The 18,074-nt window shown below is 55.3% G+C and overlaps 1 pseudogene; it reads left to right on the top strand.

The window, feature by feature from the left end:
* The first annotated feature begins 206 nt into the window (after positions 1–206).
* LOC130026603 (polypeptide N-acetylgalactosaminyltransferase 12-like) lies at positions 207–16,879 on the top strand (annotated as a pseudogene).
* The last annotated feature ends 1,195 nt before the right edge of the window (positions 16,880–18,074 follow it).

Below are 18,074 nucleotides of genomic sequence, written 5' to 3' on the forward strand. Positions count from 1 at the left end.
CACAGTGACCCTGTGCCCCACCATCAGAGATGGATTTGATTCTCAGTCAGACATACATGTTCCCGAACCTCCTCTCCCCACAAGGCTGCCCCGTGGTGTCCACCAGTGTCCCTAGCATTCCTGTGCCCCAGCCCCAAGCCTCGCATGAGTCAAACATGTCTGTGAGGAAACTTGGGCCATGGGAGGAGGGGATGAGTGGAGGGGACATGACTTTTTGGTATGCAGGAACGGGCGACGGCCAGAGGGAGCGGCCACCCCAGACAGGTGTTCTCCACACAGGGCTTTTTCCAGGGGTTCTGGAAGGAGGGCAGGGAGGGTGCCAGGCAGAGGAGGAGAGAGCTGAGTAGAAGCTGGGCAGCGGGGTTGAAGTGGGAGTGGACAGAGGTGAAACCTGCACAGCCTGAGGATGGAACCGTCTTCCTGTCTTTGGAGCCAGCCTAGGTTTTGGGTGGCAAAACTGTGAACGTTGCTGCCCAGCTTAAATACACAACCTCAGAGCAGGGAGAGAGCTCAGGGTCAGGGGACCGTGTGAAAAGACCCAAGTGCCTTCCTGGACACTGCCTGCCCCCTGGGCACCATCAAGTTTGGCTCTGGAGGATCCCATCCCGACCCAGGGATGGCCCTGAAGCATTGGATCTGAGCCAGGTTCATCATTGGGCCATCTGGCCCTGGAGGCCATGTCAACAGTACGACTTCGTGGGTGACCCAGCCTGCCCTTACCAGAGTGACTTCAGGCTTTTTGGGTGTCGTTGTACAACCTTTCTTGGGAGCTACCGAGGCTTCCAGGAGGCTCCAGGGCAAAGCATTTCTAGAAGATGCGGCCAAATTGTATGGCAGGTCTCAACCATGATTGACGTTCCCTTCAGAGGTCCTTCGAAGCACCGTGCCAGGCCTGGGATGCCCCGGTGCAGGGTGTTCCCCGTCCCTGAGGCTGTGTTGCTTCTGCAGGTGCAGAGAGCAGAAGTACAATTATGAAAGTCTGCCAACGACGTCCGTGATCATCGCGTCTTATAACGAAGCTTGGTCAACCCTCCTTCGCACCGTTTACAGTGTCCTCGAGATGTCCCCAGACATCCTGCTGGAGGAGGTCATCCTGGTGGATGATTACAGCGATAGAGGTACCCGGCCTCCCCTCTACCCTGCCCTGACCTCCCCTCCCCCCACCCCGCCCTCCCTTGACCCCCATCCTCCCCTCCCCTGCTCTTGCCTCTGAGCTCTGTCTGGTTCTCGCTGTGGACGGGTTCTGATTGAAGGCTGTGCTGGGCTGTTCTCTGTGAGGCTCTAGATAACAGTGATTTACAGGAGACAACAGGGAACGTCTCCGTGCAGTTGGGGTATGGCTGTAGAGGGCAGGTGTGGGAGCAGGTGTGGGGGACAGGTGTGGGGGATAGGTATGGGCTATAGGCATGGGGGAACAGGTGTAGAGGGCAGGTGTTGGGGGGTGGGTGTGAGAGAGAGGTCTTGGGGACAGAGGTGGGGGAGAGGTGTTGGGGGCCAACTGTGAGGGAGGGTGTGGGGGCCAGGTGTGGAGGCAGGTGTGGGGGCCAGGGGTGGGGGCAGGGGTGAACACTCGCCTTCTTTGGGGTGCTGTCCTCCCTGGGCTGCCCCAGCCTGGCCCCTCCCCTCTCTCTCTCACTCCCACCTGTCCTGAAGGGTGTCCAGGGGACTCGGGCAGCACCTAGTAGGGGTCTCACCTCCCACCCTGCAGAAGAACAGTCACCTGGCCACACCTGGCTGCAGGGGACGCTCAGGACTGTAGTCTCGCTTGTTTGTTCTGGGGGCCGCTGGGCGGTTCTCCGGGCTTGCTCCTGGCACTGTGCTCAGGGCTCACTCCTGTTGTGCTCAGAGGACCAGGTGGGGCGTTGGGGATCACACATCTTAACCTCGGTGACTGATGTCTTTGGGGTGGTGGCCATGTGCTCGGCTGGAAGTCGTGGGAAGAGTATTCGGGGTCATTCAGCGTTGCCCATGACAGAGTGCAGGGCAGGTGAGCGTGAGGCGATGCCGATAGAGCCAGCTGGGCACCAAGTCCTGACAGTCCTGAGACCTGGGCGTCTGGGTCCAAGGGGGGCACATGGGAACATTGCTGGTGGTTCTAGAGTTCTCCATCCCAGCCTTCCCTTGCCCGGGCAGGGCGAGAGTGAGCCGGCTGCCCCATTCTCCTCCCCAGAGCACCTGAAGGAGTGCCTGGAAGCCGAGCTGGCCCACCTGCCCAAGGTGCGCCTCATCCGCGCCACCAAGAGGGAGGGCCTGGTGCACGCCTGGTTGCTCGGGGCTTCGGGGGCCAAGGCCGACGTCCTCACCTTCCTGGACTGCCCCTGGGAGTGCCACGAGGGCTGGCTGGAGCCGCTGCTGCAGAGGTGCGTGGGCGGTGCCCAGTGGGAACACAGGACACCCCGCTCCGTGGGCCTCCGGCTCGGCCTGGCTGCCCCGTCCCCCAGTCTCAGGCCACGGCTCCATCCCTGGTCACATGATCAGGGACCCTGGGCTGGGAGCCTTCAAGGGCATCAGGCGCTGCTGTACCCATGGCTTGCTGGTACAGTGGAGTTGCTTTTACTGCCGCTGGTCAGGTGCCTGAGTCGAAAAGTGCTGCCCTGGGCAGAGAGGCCAAGAACAGGATGGTGTGGATCTTATCAGATCACAGCCCTAGGCAGCACATTTTGGTCCTCTTTCCTTCATGCTGGGCTGACTTTCCCAGGTCATCCAGTACCTGTGTTGCCTGGGGCTCGTCAAGTCTGAAGGGACCCACAGAAATGGTGATTCACAGTAATTTCTCTTATGTATTTATTTATTATTTATTTTTTGCTTTTATGGATCGCACCCGGTAATGCACAGGGGGTCACTCCTGGCTCATGGACTCAGGAATTATTCCTGGTGGTGCTCAGGGGATTCTATGGGATGCTGGGAATCAAACCTGGGTCAGCCGCGTGGAAGGCAAAAGCCCTACCCACTGTGTTATGGCTCCAGCCCCTGTTTTTTTTGGGGGGGAGTTGTGTGTGTGAAGGGGCTTACTCGTGAGTGCTCAGGGCTTACTCTTGGCTCTGTATTCAGGGATCACTCCTGGTCGTGTTCAGGGGACCACATGAGGTGCTGGGGATTGAACCAGGGCAGCCACCTGTCGGGCAGGCACCTTCCCTGGGGTCCTGTGTCTCTGGCGTCCACCTTCCTTAGCCTCACTAGGAAACCATGAGCAGAATCATGGACAGGAAGCAGATGGCCCTCGCCTGGGTTATTTTTATCTTCTTACCCCTGTAGTCTTAAACTATGCTTTTAAGTATCATTGTTTGAAAGGGTTTTAAATGCAGGGGGGAGGGGAACCACTCCAGGCTGCCCTTCCCCCAGACCCACCTTACTCCCTCCACTTCCTCCCTCCTGATGCTGCATCACTGTTGTCGGCTACCCCCAGACTTCTCCAGGTGGGCTGTGCCCCCATGTGGCGTGGACAAGGATGCGGGGGGAGGGGTTCAGGGTCTGCGCAGCTGGCCTCTGGAGCACACGCACCCACTGTCTCCTCTCCCAGGTGTGGGTGTCCATCATCTGGCTCCCAGCCTCACCCTGCTGCTCTCTGCCCTCCCCATCCCTGTCCTCACCCACTCTGGCTCCCTTCATGGCTTCTTTCTCTTCCCCAACTTCAAAGAGGGTCCCAGCAACTGGACTCCCAGGGGCCGAAGCCAATGCCAGGGGCTAAGAGCAGAGCCATCATCGTGTCTCGCTCTCCCTCTGAATCCCAGGCTGGAGGGTGGCATTGAGGACCGATGCCATGCAGGGTCCAGAAGCAGGGGACCTGAGGGCACACACTGGGCCTCAGTGGGAGCGAGCACGGCTTGGAAGGGGCGCGGGCGTTCCCAGTCACTCCGGTTCTGGCCATATCTGGGTGGTGTGTGTGTGTGTGTGTGTGTGTGTGTGTGTGTGTGTGTGTGGTCACTGCAGGATCGGGGAGGAGGAGACGGCGGTGGTGTGCCCCGTGATCGACGTGATTGACTGGAACACTTTTGAATACCTGGGCAACTCCGGAGATCCTCAGATCGGTGGCTTTGACTGGTGGCTGGTGTTCACGTGCCACGTGGTCCCTGAGCGGGAGCGGAAGCGGATGCGGTCCCCCATCGATGTCATCAGGTCAGGACTGGCTGGGAGCGTAACACCCCCCCCCCACCAACTGCAGCAGACACCCCGGGGGAGGGCAGGGATGCTTCGCTGGGGCCCCACCTGGTTTTGTTCTAAAGCATCTGCTGATTATTTTTTTACTCTACACCCACCCCGCTCTAAGTGTGGGGTTCATATTCATTGACCTATTTTGTTTATTTAAAAACAAAGGTGAGGGGGCTGGAGAGATAGTTCATGGGTAGGGCGCTTGCCTTGCAGGAGTTTGCCCTGGGTTCGATCCCCCAGGCACCCTGTTATGGTTTCCCGAGCACCGCCAGGAGTGATTCCTGAGTGCAGAGCCAGAAGTTGCTCCCGAGCATTGCCGGGTGTGGTCCCAAAGCCAAAGCCAAAACAAGATAAATAAAAATAGGGTGAAGTATGTATCCTAAAATGTACTGCTCTGACCGTTCTTAAATATATAACTTGGGAGACTCAAGCGCACTTTTCCCTCGACCTCGCAGAATCTCTCCAACCGTCAGGCGGTGTGTGTCAACCCCAGCCCCTAACGGCTCCATGGCCTCTAACACACCCCCACAAAAACTTTCCCCCTTCCAGACGCCTCACGCGAATGAGGCCACCACGCTTTGTCCCTTCGCGTTTGCCTTCTTGCCTGTCCCGAGATGTTTGCCTTGGGAACCCATAATTCTGCCTAGTGTCAAAGTGGCCATTTTTGTTGGCCCCTTCACCTCTGGTGGGTGTGTCCGCCTTTCAGGAGTTGTGTGCCATGCCCCGGGGAGGACTGATATCACAGGTGCCCTGCCCCCTAGACTGGTGCCAGTCTCCAGGGCCCGAGGTGGCTGGCTGCCACTTCCGGCTGTCCAAGTGGGCGTGGGGTTCTGGGTCAGGTGGCAACTCCATGGTGACGACTCTGAGCACTTAGTGGCAGGCCTCTGTGGGACTGAAGCCAGTTAGGGGATGGGTGAGGGCGCAGGGTGAGGGCGGCCGAGAGCCAGCGTTGGTCAGTGGGTGAGCCTGGGTCTGAGCCCGGCTGCTCGCGTTCTGTTTCATTTGTTTGGCTTAGTTTTCGGGCCACACTTGCTGAGGCTCGGGGTTACTCCTGGCTCTGCACTCAGGAATTACTCCTGGTGCCTCGTGGTGAGGGAGCTGGTGGGCACAGGATGGGGTGCAGGGACCAGGCATGTGTTAGGAGGCTCTGCAGACTTCCCCGTCAGAAATGCGGGCGCAGGAGAAGACGGAGGCTGAGACTGGGGTGTGGTGGGACCTCCGGGGCGGTGGGGGGATTTGGAGAAGCTGATTGACATCTGGGAAAAAGGACGGATTGAGGGTGGCACCCGGATTGCTGGAGTGGCCACTGGGGGGTCGCTGGCATTGCCCCTCACACAGCAGATTTAGAGACTGAGGCAGAGGAGGAGGGATCATGTGTCAGGTCACAGATGCAGCCTGTGATGTCGAGACATACTCCCCTCCCCAACCTCCTCCCCCAGTGCACACATATGAAGACATGTGCACACACCCACACACATGCACACATGCAGCAGCTTCAAGGTCAGTTGCCTGCCCCCTCCCACATCTCAGTTTTTGGTTGTTTTTTTTTTTTAATGTAGGAGTACTGCTATTTATTCAGCCACTGATTTGCTGATTGAATTGTGCATGAACTCCACACATCATCTCAGCTTTCTTGCATGATTCAGTCACCCTGTTCCCTAGTCTTATACCCTAAAGCCATGTGAAAGTGCTCTCATGCTGGCATCCCTCCCTCCCTCCCTCCCTTCCTCCCTCCCTCCTTCCCTCCCTCCTTTCCTCCCTCCCACCCTCCCTCCTTCCTTCCTTCCTTCCTTCCTTCCTTCCTTCCTTCCTTCCTTCCTTCCTTCCTTCTTTCCCTCCCTCCTTCTTTCCCTCCTTCCTTCCTTCCTTCCATCCTTCCTTCCTTCCTTCCCCTTCCTTCCTTCCTTCCTTCCTTCTTTCCTTCCCTCCTTCTTTCCCTCCTTCCTTCCTTCCTTCTTTCCCTCCCTCCTTCTTTCCCTCCTTCCTTCCTTCCTTCCTTCCTTCTTTCCCTCCCTCCTTCTTTCCCTCCTTCCCTCCTTCCTTCCTTCCTTCCTTCCTTCCTTCCCCTTCCTTCCTTCCTTCCTTCCTTCCTCCCTTCCTTCCTTCCTTCCTTCCTTCCCCTTCCTTTCCTTCCTTCGTTCCTTCCTTCGTTCCTTCCTTCCTTCCCCTTCCTTCCTTCCTTCCTTCCTTCCTTCCCCTTCCTTTCCTTCCTTCGTTCCTTCCTTCGTTCCTTCCTTCGTTCCTTCCTTCCTTCCCCTTCGTTCCTTCCTTCCTTCCTTCCCCTTCCTTTCCTTCCTTCGTTCCTTCCTTCGTTCCTTCCTTCCCCTTCCTTCCCCTTCCTTCCTTCCTCCCTTCCTTCCTCCCTCCCTCCCTCCCTCCCTCCCTTCCTTCCTTCCTTCCTTCCTTCCCCTTCCTTCCTTCCTTCCTTCCTTCCTTCCTTCCTTCCTTCCTTCCTTCCCCTTCCTTCCTTCCTTCCCCTTCCTTCCTTCCTTCCTTCCCCTTCCTTCCTTCCTTCCTCCCTCCCTTCCTTCCTTCCTTCCTTCCTTCCCCTTCCTTTCCTTCCTTCGTTCCTTCCTTCGTTCCTTCCTTCGTTCCTTCCTTCCCCTTCCTTCCTTCCCTCCTTCCTTCCTTCCTTCCTTCCTTCCTTCCTTCCTTCCTTCCCCTTCCTTTCCTTCCTTCGTTCCTTCCTTCGTTCCTTCCCCTTCCTTCCCCTTCCTTCCTTCCTTCCTTCCTTCCTTCCTTCCTCCCTCCCTTCCTTCCTTCCTTCCTTCCTTCCTTCCCCTTCCTTCCTCCCTTCCTTCCTCCCTCCCTTCCTTCCTTCCTTCCTTCCTTCCTTCCTTCCCCTTCCTTCCTCCATTCCTTCCTCCCTCCCTTCCTCCCTCCCTTCCTTCCTTCCTTCCTTCCTTCCCTCCCTCCCTCCCTCCCTCCTCCCTTCCTTCCTTCCTTCCTTCCTTCCTTCCCTCCCTCCCTCCCTCCCTCCCTCCCTCCTTCCTTCCCCTTCCTTCCTTCCTTCCTTCCTTCCTTCCTTCCTTCCTTCCTTCCTTCCTTCCTTCCTTCCTTCGTCTCTCTCTCCCTCCCTCTCTATCTCGCTCCCTCCTTCTCTCCTTCCCTCCTTCTCTCCCTCCCTTTTCTCTCTCTTCTCTCCCTTTCTTGGTCTTCCCTTCCTCCTGTTCTTCCATCCCCCACCAAGGAGTCCCACTGGCCTTTCCCCGTGTTCTCTGAGCCTGCAGTGCTGGGAGGGCCCCCCAGTGCCACCGCAGGGACCCGGCTGCCACCAGTTTCCCACACCCACATCTGCACTCTGGGGTGCTTCCCTTCCAGCTTTCGACCTGAGCCACCTCTGGGGGCCGGGGAAGACGCCAGAATCGAGGGCTTCAGGGAAATGTGCTAGAATCATCTTTCATGGCCTCCAGCAGCCCCCAGCTGCATCTGTGAGTGCCTGGGCTCTGCTGTGAGACCACCACCACCGCCCACCCCGCCACCCTCCCAGCCATGTGCTCTCTCCACCCTCTCTCCGGGTCCATCTGCAGCTGCCGGGGTCCTCTCATGCTTAGACTTTGCCCATGCTGAGGCCTTCCCAGCACCGTTCATTCCTCTGTACTGGACACGCCCCGGGCCTGTACCCTCTCCGCCCTGGAACAGCTGTCCCTTCCCTTGACCCCTCGTGAGCACATGCATCACATGCAGTTCTCTGATTATTTGGAGGGGTCTGGGAGCTTCCCCAGCTAGGACTCCCAGCAGAGCCCCCCCACCACCAGTGCTCCCAGACTGATGAAGGCAGATCAGGCCTGGGTAAGGGTTCCTGCGGCCGGCACTGAGACGCAGGTGTTGCAACTCTTCCAGGTCCCCGACAATGGCTGGTGGGCTGTTTGCTGTGAGTAAGAAATATTTTCAGTATCTGGGGTCTTATGATACAGGAATGGAAGTTTGGGGCGGAGAAAACCTCGAATTCTCCTTTCGGGTAAGTGTTCTAGTCTCCCCTTGTGCGTGTTTAGCCTCTCCTGTTGCTCTCTTGTGGCTCCGTGTCTGTCTCTGTCTCTTTCTGTAGCCGTGCTTGTCTGTCTGTCTGTCTGTCTGTCTGTCTCTCTTTCTCTCTCTCTCTCTCTCTCTCTCTCTCTCTCTCTCTCTCTCTCTCTCTCTCTCTCTCTCTCTCCCATGCCTCTGTCTCTCTGGATTTCATGAAAACCTGTTGGACTTTTCCCCGCCTTGGCCTTTTGTCCAGTGTCCTGAGAGTGGACACGTGGACAGCCTATATATGTGCTTCTCTCATCTGACCTTCTCACAGAACGTGCTTTTAACTAGAAAAGCAGGAGGCAGGGAAGGAACCTCCTAGGTCCCCTGGTTCTTTTCTTTCCCTCTGCTGCCCTGGGCCGAGGTTGGCCCCAGACACAGCATCCTGCCTCCTGGTCCACCTTTGGTCGCCGGGCTTGCTGAGCTCTTTAGGAAGTCGCCTCTGTATGTATGTAGCAGGGTGACTTTCAGAGTCTGACACCGAGAAGGATTCTCGGGAGAGCTTGTTAAAGGGGTCAGGTTCAGTGGCTGGACGTGCAGGCCGGAGCAAGAGTCACATTCTAAACGAGTGACCCCCTGAGTCCGCCCTCTGCCCTCAGAATCCCCGAGTGACAGTTCTGTGAGAACCCCCGCCATTTCCGTGGGATTCCCAATGAACTTGTGTCTGGCATATTACATTTCAAGACCATATGCCATTGGTCATGCTATTTGATGATGTTAAAAATTTCTGTTTAATTTTTTTTTTTTGGCTTTTTGGGTCACACCCTGCGATGCTCAGGTGTTCCTCCTGGCTCTGTGCTCAGAAATTACTCCTGGTGGTGCTTGGGGGACCATATGGGATGCTGGGAATCAAACTTGGGTCAGCCGCGTGCAAGGCAAACGCCCTACCCACTGTGCTATCGCTTCAGCCCCTCTGTTTAATTTTTGTGAGAAATTTTTTCATCTTTTCTGCTTGCTTGTTTTGTTTTGGGGCCACACACAGTGGTGCTCAGGGGATACACCGGGCTCTACCCTCAGAGATGACTCCTATCTGTGCTCGGGGGACCATATGGGATGCCGCGGATTGAACCTGGGTTGGCCCCATGCCAGGCAGTATGCTCTTCTCGCTGTACTAGTGTTCTGGCCCCTGGAATTTTTTTTTTTTAAGTAATAGGACATCCCAGCTTTGCATAAAGAGTGAACCAAATAGAAATTTTATCTTCCACCCAGGGCTTTCCTTCTCCCATCGTAAGGTACTCTCCTTTTGGGTCTTTTTTTTTTTCAAAAAAAATTTTCTTTTTGAATTTGGTTGAAACCCAAACTCAGAGCTCATTTCTGGCGGTGCTCAGGGGACGGTCGGAGCTGCCAGAATCTGAACCTGAGTCAGGTACATGCAAGGCAGGTGCCCAACCCCATTGTACTGTGTCTCCAGCGCTTCAGCTGCTTTTCTGGATGGTTCATCCTGGGGCCAGTGGTGGGGTGTGGTGGTTCACACCCCCCTGCCCTTGCATGAGTCTACCTCGTTGGGTTTTGAGGTGTGCTTTTAATGATCTTTCTGTCTCTCCTCCAGGTGCCAGGCTGCTCTTCCTGTGTCTGGCAGTTCCTCTTTCCCCCTTCCCAACTTCTCTCCTTCCTAGCTGCTTTCCTCTCTTCTCTGGCTAGGCGATCAGGTACTCCGCCCGTGTGGACTGTCACCTACCCACGGGCTCCTGGCCGGGCCCACTCTGGGCCCTGTGAGCCCCGCGCATGAGCAAGCAGTGCATGGGCTTGTGGTCTTGGTTCTGGTGGCTAGACCTTGGGGCCGCTCCCTTGTTCTTTGGCTGCGTTCTGGAGCCCGCGTGTGCATGGGGGTGGGTGAGGCGGGGATGGGCGGTGGGGTGAGGAGTGCGGTGGGGGGGGTCCGCCTGTTTCATGCCCTGGAGGGTGCAGTCTCGGCAGTGTCTCTTTGGGTGATGCTTGGTGCCCGGCCTCTGTCCTCAAGGGACAGCCGTGCCGATGGACCCGCTCCCCTCACGCAGCCACTCCGCTGCCCTGCAGATCTGACAGTGTAGCGGGACCCTGCAGACGCACCCCTGCACACACATTGGCCACGTCTTCCCCAAGCAAGCTCCCTACTCACGCAAAAAGGCTCTGGCCAACAGTGTCCGCGCTGCCGAAGTGTGGCTGGATGAGTTCAAGGAGCTCTTCTATCACCGCAACCCCCACGCACGCCTGGTGAGCTCCTCCCGCCCGCCCCTTCTGCCTTCACCCCTGCAGGCCTCCTCAGAACCAACCCCCCCCCTCCTCCCTCCTCCTTCCACCCTCCATGCCCGCACATCCACTTCTGGAGGGAGAAGCTGCGGTGGGCCTTGGTGAGGCCAGTGGGGGACTGCTTGATTCCTCCATGGTTGTGATGACCCTCTGCTGATGTCTCTTGATGCCCACCCGGCCTTGAGAATCACACCCAGCAGCTCATGCTGCCCACCCCAGGTTGGGGGACCCTGAGCTTGTTGCTTCTAGGAAAATCAGGGCTGGGTTTCGGCTACCTCCAGCCACTGCATGTTCTTCAGATCGTGGGTATTTCTGTCGTGGAGGGGAGGTCAGGCCCCATGCCATGGTCGCCAGGGCCTCTTCCTGGCTCTGCACTCAGGGATCATGCCTGGTGATTTTTTTCTGGGAACCAAATGAGGTGGCAGGGACCAGGGCAGGGTGGCCACCTGCCAGGCAAGCGCCCTGCCCTTTGCATGAGCTCTCTGGTTCCTTTTTACTTTTGACCCCCACCTGGAGGTGCTTGGCGTCTACCCTTGACTCAGTGCTGGGGGTTCCCTGCCGTGCCGGGACTCGGACCTGGGCCTCCTGTATATGCTCTTGACCATTGAGCTATCTCTTCAACACAGAGGATGTATGTGTGTGTGTGTGTGTGTGTGTGTGTGTGTGTGTGTGGTGCCGGGGATGGGTCATGCATATGTGTGCTAACTCATCTCATCCCAGCCCCGTCTTTTGGCTTTGCATGGCTGTCTACCTCAGCCAGCCTTCCTCAATCTGTCCCATTGAAGAAGTGCTTTGTGTCCAGGGATGCCCACAGGGCTGGGGGTTTGGGGCTCCCGTCATGTCCTAGGTGCTTCATGACCATCGAGGTGCACTGGGTTTCCCCAGGCTGGAGCTGGGCAACGCGGAACCCTGTGTGTGTGTGTGTGCGCGCACATGTGTGTGTGTGGGGGGGGGTGGTACCCCGGCTGCCACAGCTCTCTCCCTAGGCACCCACCCACACCTGCACAGCTGGGGCTTGGGGGCATCGTCACGCCCCAGGACTGGGGTGGGGTGGAGTGGGGGACTGTGGAGGACCGTCAGGCTGACCGCATGGACCCCCCTCAGGAGTCCTTTGGAGACGTGACCGAGAGGCAGCAGCTCCGTGAGAAGCTCAAGTGTAAGAACTTCAGGTGGTTCCTGGAGAACGTGTATCCTGAGCTGCACGTGCCCGAGGACCGGCCCGGCTGCTTCGGGATGGTGAGAGGGCTGCGCCCGGCGGGGCTGCCGGCAGGGTCCCCACCCCCTGCATGGGGCAGGTCCTCGATGGGGTCCCTTGGGCTCCCCAGCCCCGGCCCTCCCCTGTTGTATCCCCTGGCTCTTCCCCTCCCCCGGCTGGGTTTGGCTCTCAGCTCGCTCACGTGGGAGCATGTGAAAGAGAGTCAGGTTCTGCCTGTGATTTTGTGCATGAGGAGACTGAGGCTTGCCTGGACTCTCCACACCACCTCTACCCATCACATCACTTCACACCCGAGTTTCAGTGTCTGGGCCAGTCAGTCATTCCCACCTCAGGGGTCCTTGGGGACCGGAGGGGGGGTAGAGGAGGATGGGGCAGGAAAAGGAGAGTCACTTCTGTTGTTCACCAAAAGAAAGAGAAAAGAAATCTTTGGGGGGGGGGGCAGAGAGATAGTCCCGGGGTTAAGGTTAATCTTTGCCCTCTGTGTGGCCAACCCTAGTTTGATCCCCGGTACCAGACGTGGTCCCCTGAACACCGTCAGGAGTGGCCCTTGAGTACCTCGAAGTATGGCCTAAACACCCGTTCCGCCCCACCTCCAAACCCCTGCACACAAATGGGAAGTATTTGGGCTGTGGGGGTTGGGGTTGGGCTTCACCCGGTGGTGCTCAGGGGTCACTCATGATGGTGTTGGCGTCAGACTGGGGCTTGGTTGCCTGCCTGGCAAGTGCCCTCACCCCCCAGACCCTCTCCGGCCCCAGTGCGCCATTCACTCTTGAGAGAAATCACGCCAAGGTAGAGACTCCCCTCTCCTGGGCTGCACGGCTGGGCAACGCTGCTTCCCCCATTCTGGAAGCCCAGCGGGCTCTGAACACGTTTGAATCCTTGGCCACTGTGAAGTGTCCAGGTCTCCCGAGGTGCCGAGAGGATCAGGAGGCCGTCGTGGGCTGCCTGCCCCAGGGAGTGTGTCACTCTTGCTCGCCCTGCCTCTGTCTCCTGCATCCCCACCCCACCCCGTCCCACTGCATTTCTCTTTTGTCCAAGCGCAGCCCTGGAGGGGATGATGGGGCATGATGCTCTTCAGGCCTTTGCACGTGACCAAACTGGGCACTATCCCCAGCACCCCATAGGATTCCCCACCAAGCACTACCAGGTGTGATCTCTGAGCACAGAGCCAGAAGTAAGCCCTGAGCATTGCTAGATGTGATGGTCCCCCTCCTTCCCCCCCAAAAAAAATCCAAAATGAATAAATTAATAATAGGTAAAAATATCAGAAGCTCTTATTTACTTATTTGTTTATTTTTGGTGTGGGGACCATGCCTGGCGGTGCTCAGGATTTTACTCCAGGCTCTGCGCTCAGGGATCACTCTTGGCGGTGCTCAGGAGGTCCTGTGGGGTGCTGGGGTTTTTCCATGTGCAAGGCCAGCCATCTGACCTGCTGTACTATCGCTCAGGTCCCAGAAGCTCTTACTTTTGGGCCTGGTTCTTGTGCCGGGCCCTCCTCACTTGCTGTTTCTCCTCCCGCAGCATCCTGGGTTGACTCAGTTGTGTTTAAACCTGAACTGGAAACTCCCCTTATGTTTCTTGGTAGCTCCAGAATAAAGGACTGCAAGGACTCTGCTTTGACTATAATCCTCCTGATGAAAACCAGATTGTGGGGCACCAGGTCATTCTGTACACCTGTCACGGCCTGGGCCAGAACCAGGTAGGTGACGCTTTTCTCTGGAAAAAGGCAGTAGGGTGCCAGGGTTAAAGGTCTTGGGAGCCTCTTAAAGAGGGAAATTGGGGAAAATCTATGTGTGTTGTTGTTTTTTAATTTTTTTTTTATTGAATCACTGTGGTATACAGTTACAGGGCTTTCATGATTGAGTTTCAGTCATACAATGATCAAACACCCATCCCTCCGCCAGTGCTCATTTTCCACCACCAATGTTCCCAGTGTCCCTCCTGCCACCCCCATCCCCTGCCTCTATGGCAGACAATTTCCTTCTTACTCTCTCTCTGCTTTTGGGCATTATGGTTTGCAGTACAGTACTGAGAGGCCATTATGTTTGGTCCTTTATCTACTTTCAGCACATCTATGTGTGTTTTTTTAAAAAGTGAATATTTGACCTCTTCAATTTATAAAGGTAATAGAGACTCATTTAAAATATTTGAGAAATAGAAAGTGAAGAAAATGTGCCCGAGAGGACCTGGAGAAACCACCTTAGGATGAAGATGAGTTTCTTGTCCCTCTTTCTCCTATGCACAGACTCTGGCTTCTGTGTTTTAACTAATTGTCATCATTGTATGTTTATGGTTTATACTTGATGATTTCCTCTTGCATGATCCATGCATGCTCAGATGTCTTTTTTGGGAATATTGTGCCTTTTGGCCTCTTGGTGGTTCACATCATGTAGTTCTTTGTTTGTTTTTATTTTTGTTTTTGAGTCACACCTGGGGTTACTCAGGGGTTACTCCTGGCTCTGCACTCAGGAATCACTCCTGGCAGTGCTCAGGGGACCATATGGGATGCCAGGGATTGAACTCAGGTCAGCAAGGCTAACACCCTCTCCACTGTATTATCCCTCTGGCCCTGCACCATGTAATTCTGGAGCGGTGAGATGAACTGATTCTCTGCTTGCAAAGGTAATACAGACTCATTGTAGAACATCTAGGAAATAGAAAACGAAGCAGGCAGTGCCCAATAGGACCCAGAGAAACCCGTTTGTGCAGTTATGACTAACCGTGCACCAATACCTACAGTTAGAGGAAGAAAAAGGAAAACCCTGCAGATCTGGGTCGGCTCAGGAGGGCACCTACTTGGCCGGAGATGCTCGATTCCAGCACCCTGTCTCCCTGTGTGACCCAGGCCTGCCCTCTCCCTGGCAGTGTAGTTCCTGCCTGCACAGGACATTTTAGTGATTCCACGGTGCCATTGCCTTGGATCAAACTCCCTCAAGTTTGCCGGGAAGAGGCAGAAAAGCCCAGAGAAGAGAAAGGGCAGCTCAGGCCGCAGAGTTGCCCACTCGGCTACTGAGACCGTCCATTCTCTGGCCAGCTCAAGGGTAGGGACAGCGTGGGGTCTCAAACACCCAGGGAAGAAGCAGAGCATGAGAAGGGGGCCTTGGGGAACTCTGGTCAGGCACTCACAGACCCTCAAGACTGGACACTCAGGCTCTCTGCCTGGCCCCTGCGCTCTGATCCCGCCTGGTGTCCGTCCATTTCTCCATGGCCGACAGTAACCGTTGCCCACAAACGGCTCTTTTGCAGTTCTTCGAGTATACATCCCGGAAGGAGATCCGCTACAACACCCACCAACCTGAGGGGTGCGTGGCGGTGGAGGCGGGCAGGGAGAGCCTGATCATGGAGCTCTGCCAGGACCCGGTCCCCGAGAACCACTACTTCCTCCTGCGCTAGGTGAGTGGGCAGTGTCATCTGTGCTGTCAGTCTTGGGGCTGTAGTAGACCCTGGAAGTCTCAGGGAGGAGCGGGCACCAGGCATGCTGGGATAAGGGACACCTGGGAATGGGGGTGGGGTGGGATGGGGAACTGTTGGGGCCTTTGTCTTGCAGGATCCCTAATGCTTTGCCTGTCTTCTCTTGTTCACTTGAAGTTGCTGGGGGCTGGGCGGGGCTTGAGACCAGCCTGGGGGCTGCTGCTGCTGCTGCTGGAATGGGGTCTCCTTAAAGCAGATGTGAGGGCAGATCCTGCAGGGGGAGGGTTGGGGTGGTGGGGAAACTGTTCTACTTCTGTAAACCTCACCCCCATTTTCCCCAGCTCTGGAATCAGGGGGAGCGGAAGGGGAGATGGTTACAGGGGTCACCAAAGCACACACCCAGCCCTGGATTTATCCCACATGGCCCCTCCTGAGCTTCACCATTTGCAGCCCTGGAGGTCCTGAGCATCACTGGGATGGCCCTGGTGGCCCCCAGCACTGCAGGACCTAAGCATCACCTCCTCAGTTCTTAGCATTCAAGCAGATGGCCTGCTTGGCCCAAATCTCCACTGTTTTCTATCCCAAGAGTGGTCTGGAGGACCCCCTCCAGTAAATAAATAACTTAAGAGGTGAACCAAATAAAAAGAGGGCAGTACCCATAGCTTTGGCCAACTCTAGGAAGGACTCGGTGGATAGCCGGCAGCTTCTTGGAAGCTGTCAAGCCCAGGCAGGAGCGCTGAGTGGTCACTTGTAGCACAGGGCCAGGCAGGGATTTCCTAAGGTGCTTGTCCTGTGGGCAGCCATCCCTGGTTCAATCCCTGGCACCACCTCTGGTACCCAGGCCCCTCTAGAAGTGACCCCTGAGGACCCGAGTATCCCACCCTCCACAGAAATGTTCCTTGCAGTGTACACTACCCCCGCTGGGGTCTGTTCTCCATCACCGTGGATTTGGAGCGGGCAGTGGATGCAGGCCCAAGAGGCACTAGGTCCCTCATGCTGTGACCCCCTCTGCTGTGGACTCTTGAGGTGATTTGTAATTCGGCTGTACCTTTGGCTCATTCAAGCACGGTTTGAGCACTGTAGAGGAGACAAATAATAAGAATGAAAAAGGAAAAATAACCAAAAAAAACCCCAAAAAACCTGTCCTCTTTCCTTGGATTCGTTCTCAGCCTGGCCCCAGGGATGGGAAGATTCTTCTGTCATACTTACAAAGGGTTCATTCTATGTATGAGAGGAAAGTAGAGGACATTTTCTGGTAGAAAAATGTTACAGTTAGGAATGAGAAGTGGAGTCTGGAAGGGTGATGATTCTTGGGTCAGAGGGAGGCTGTATGACAGGCTGTACCTCCGTGCCCCAGACCTTCTGGGTTCCTTCACCCAGTGCAGACATTTCTATATATATATATATTTCTGAAAGGACAAAAAAAAAGATCCACAGGCTTAGGAAAACATTTTAAAAAAAATTATTTTCAAATTTTATTTTTTTGGTTTGGGGGCCACACCTGGCGATGCTCAGTGGTTACTCCTGGCTCTGCAATCAGGAACGACTCCTGGCAGTGCTTGGGGGACCATCGGGGATGCCAGGGATCGAACCCGGTTCAGCCGTGTGCAAGGCAAATGCTCTCCCTGCTGTACTATTGATCCAGCCCTGCAAGAACACATTTTCAGGAAAAATCCTGTGAGCAATCACTTGTCATTCTCTGAAATTGCCTGTGATCTTTCCTAGGATGGTTCTTTGTTTCACGAACAGTCAAAGAAATGTGTTCAGGCCGAGAAGGAATCCAACGACAAGTTTGTCCCACTCTTACGGGACTGCACCCTCTCAAGCCGTCAGCAGTGGTTCTTCCAGGAACAGATGCTATGACAGGCGGGAGCACACTGGAAGTGAGGGCCCTAGCTCCTGGGCCCAGCAGAGAGGGGCCGGGCTCCCCGACAGAGCGCCCACTCAGCTGCCTGCCTCCGATGCCGTAGGTTAAGGTGGGGTGGGATTCGGTGCATAATGTGAATGCACTTGGTACTGGTTTGGAAACACTTGCCACCGTTCCCAAATACCCCCGTTTTCAGTAACCATCAAATGTTCACTCGTGGTTTTCAGGGAATTAAAAATTTCAAATATTTTTCTATTATTTTTTCCTATTGTGTTGTTTTATTTCCTCTAGAAAAGAGGTATATAATTCAAGTTGGTATTTGCAGTAGTTCCCAGGGCATGTCTGCATGAGTTCCCAGGAAATCAGACTCACGGCATGTACTTTGCATCCCTTGGTACTACCTCACACGCTGGGTTGGGTGTTTCCTCCCTGTAGATAGGTAAAATCTGGCATTGGTTCCTTCTGGGCATTGAGAGATTACTGACGTATTTACGTATTTAATAAAAAGGCTATTTAGTGGGGCTGAAGCGATAGCACAGAGGGTAGGGCGTTTGCCTTGCACGCAGCCAACCCGGATTCGATTCCCAGCATCCCATATGGTCTCCTGAGCACCGCCAGGGGTAATTCCTGAGTGCAGAGCCAGTAGTAACCCCTGTGTATTGCCAGGTGTGACCCGAAAAGAAAAAAAAATGCTATTTCATTATTTATTTTGGTGGAGGCCACACCCACTTCTTTGTCAGTCTCGTGGAGAAGAGAAAGTTTTCTGTGGATTTCATAGCCGTGTTTTTCAGGGGTTCCCATAATATTCTTTCTGAACTTATCACACTCTTTTCAACTTCTTCCTGTTATTTCCAGTAAAAGACAGCACATTTGCATCAGTAGAATTGTAACCCTCCCACCCCCACTGTGATATCATGGAATATTTTTTTTTTATTTTGCTTACTTTTTTTTTGTTGTTTTGGGGCCACTTCCCGCAGTTCTTAGGACTTACTCCTGGCTCTGTACTCAGGAATCACTCCTGGCAGTGCTCAGGGGACCATATGGGGTGCCAGGGATTGAACCCAGGTTGGCTACATGCAAGGCAAATGCTCTACCTACCATGCTATCACTCCAGCCCCACATTCTCTTATATTACCCATATATGTGCCATTTGCCTATATGTAGCGAGTCATTTTTCTCTTGCTGCTTTGA

This window comes from Sorex fumeus, unplaced genomic scaffold (genome assembly GCF_029834395.1).
Source record: "Sorex fumeus unplaced genomic scaffold, SorFum_2.1 ptg000034l, whole genome shotgun sequence".
Classification (NCBI taxonomy): Eukaryota; Metazoa; Chordata; class Mammalia; order Eulipotyphla; family Soricidae; genus Sorex; species Sorex fumeus.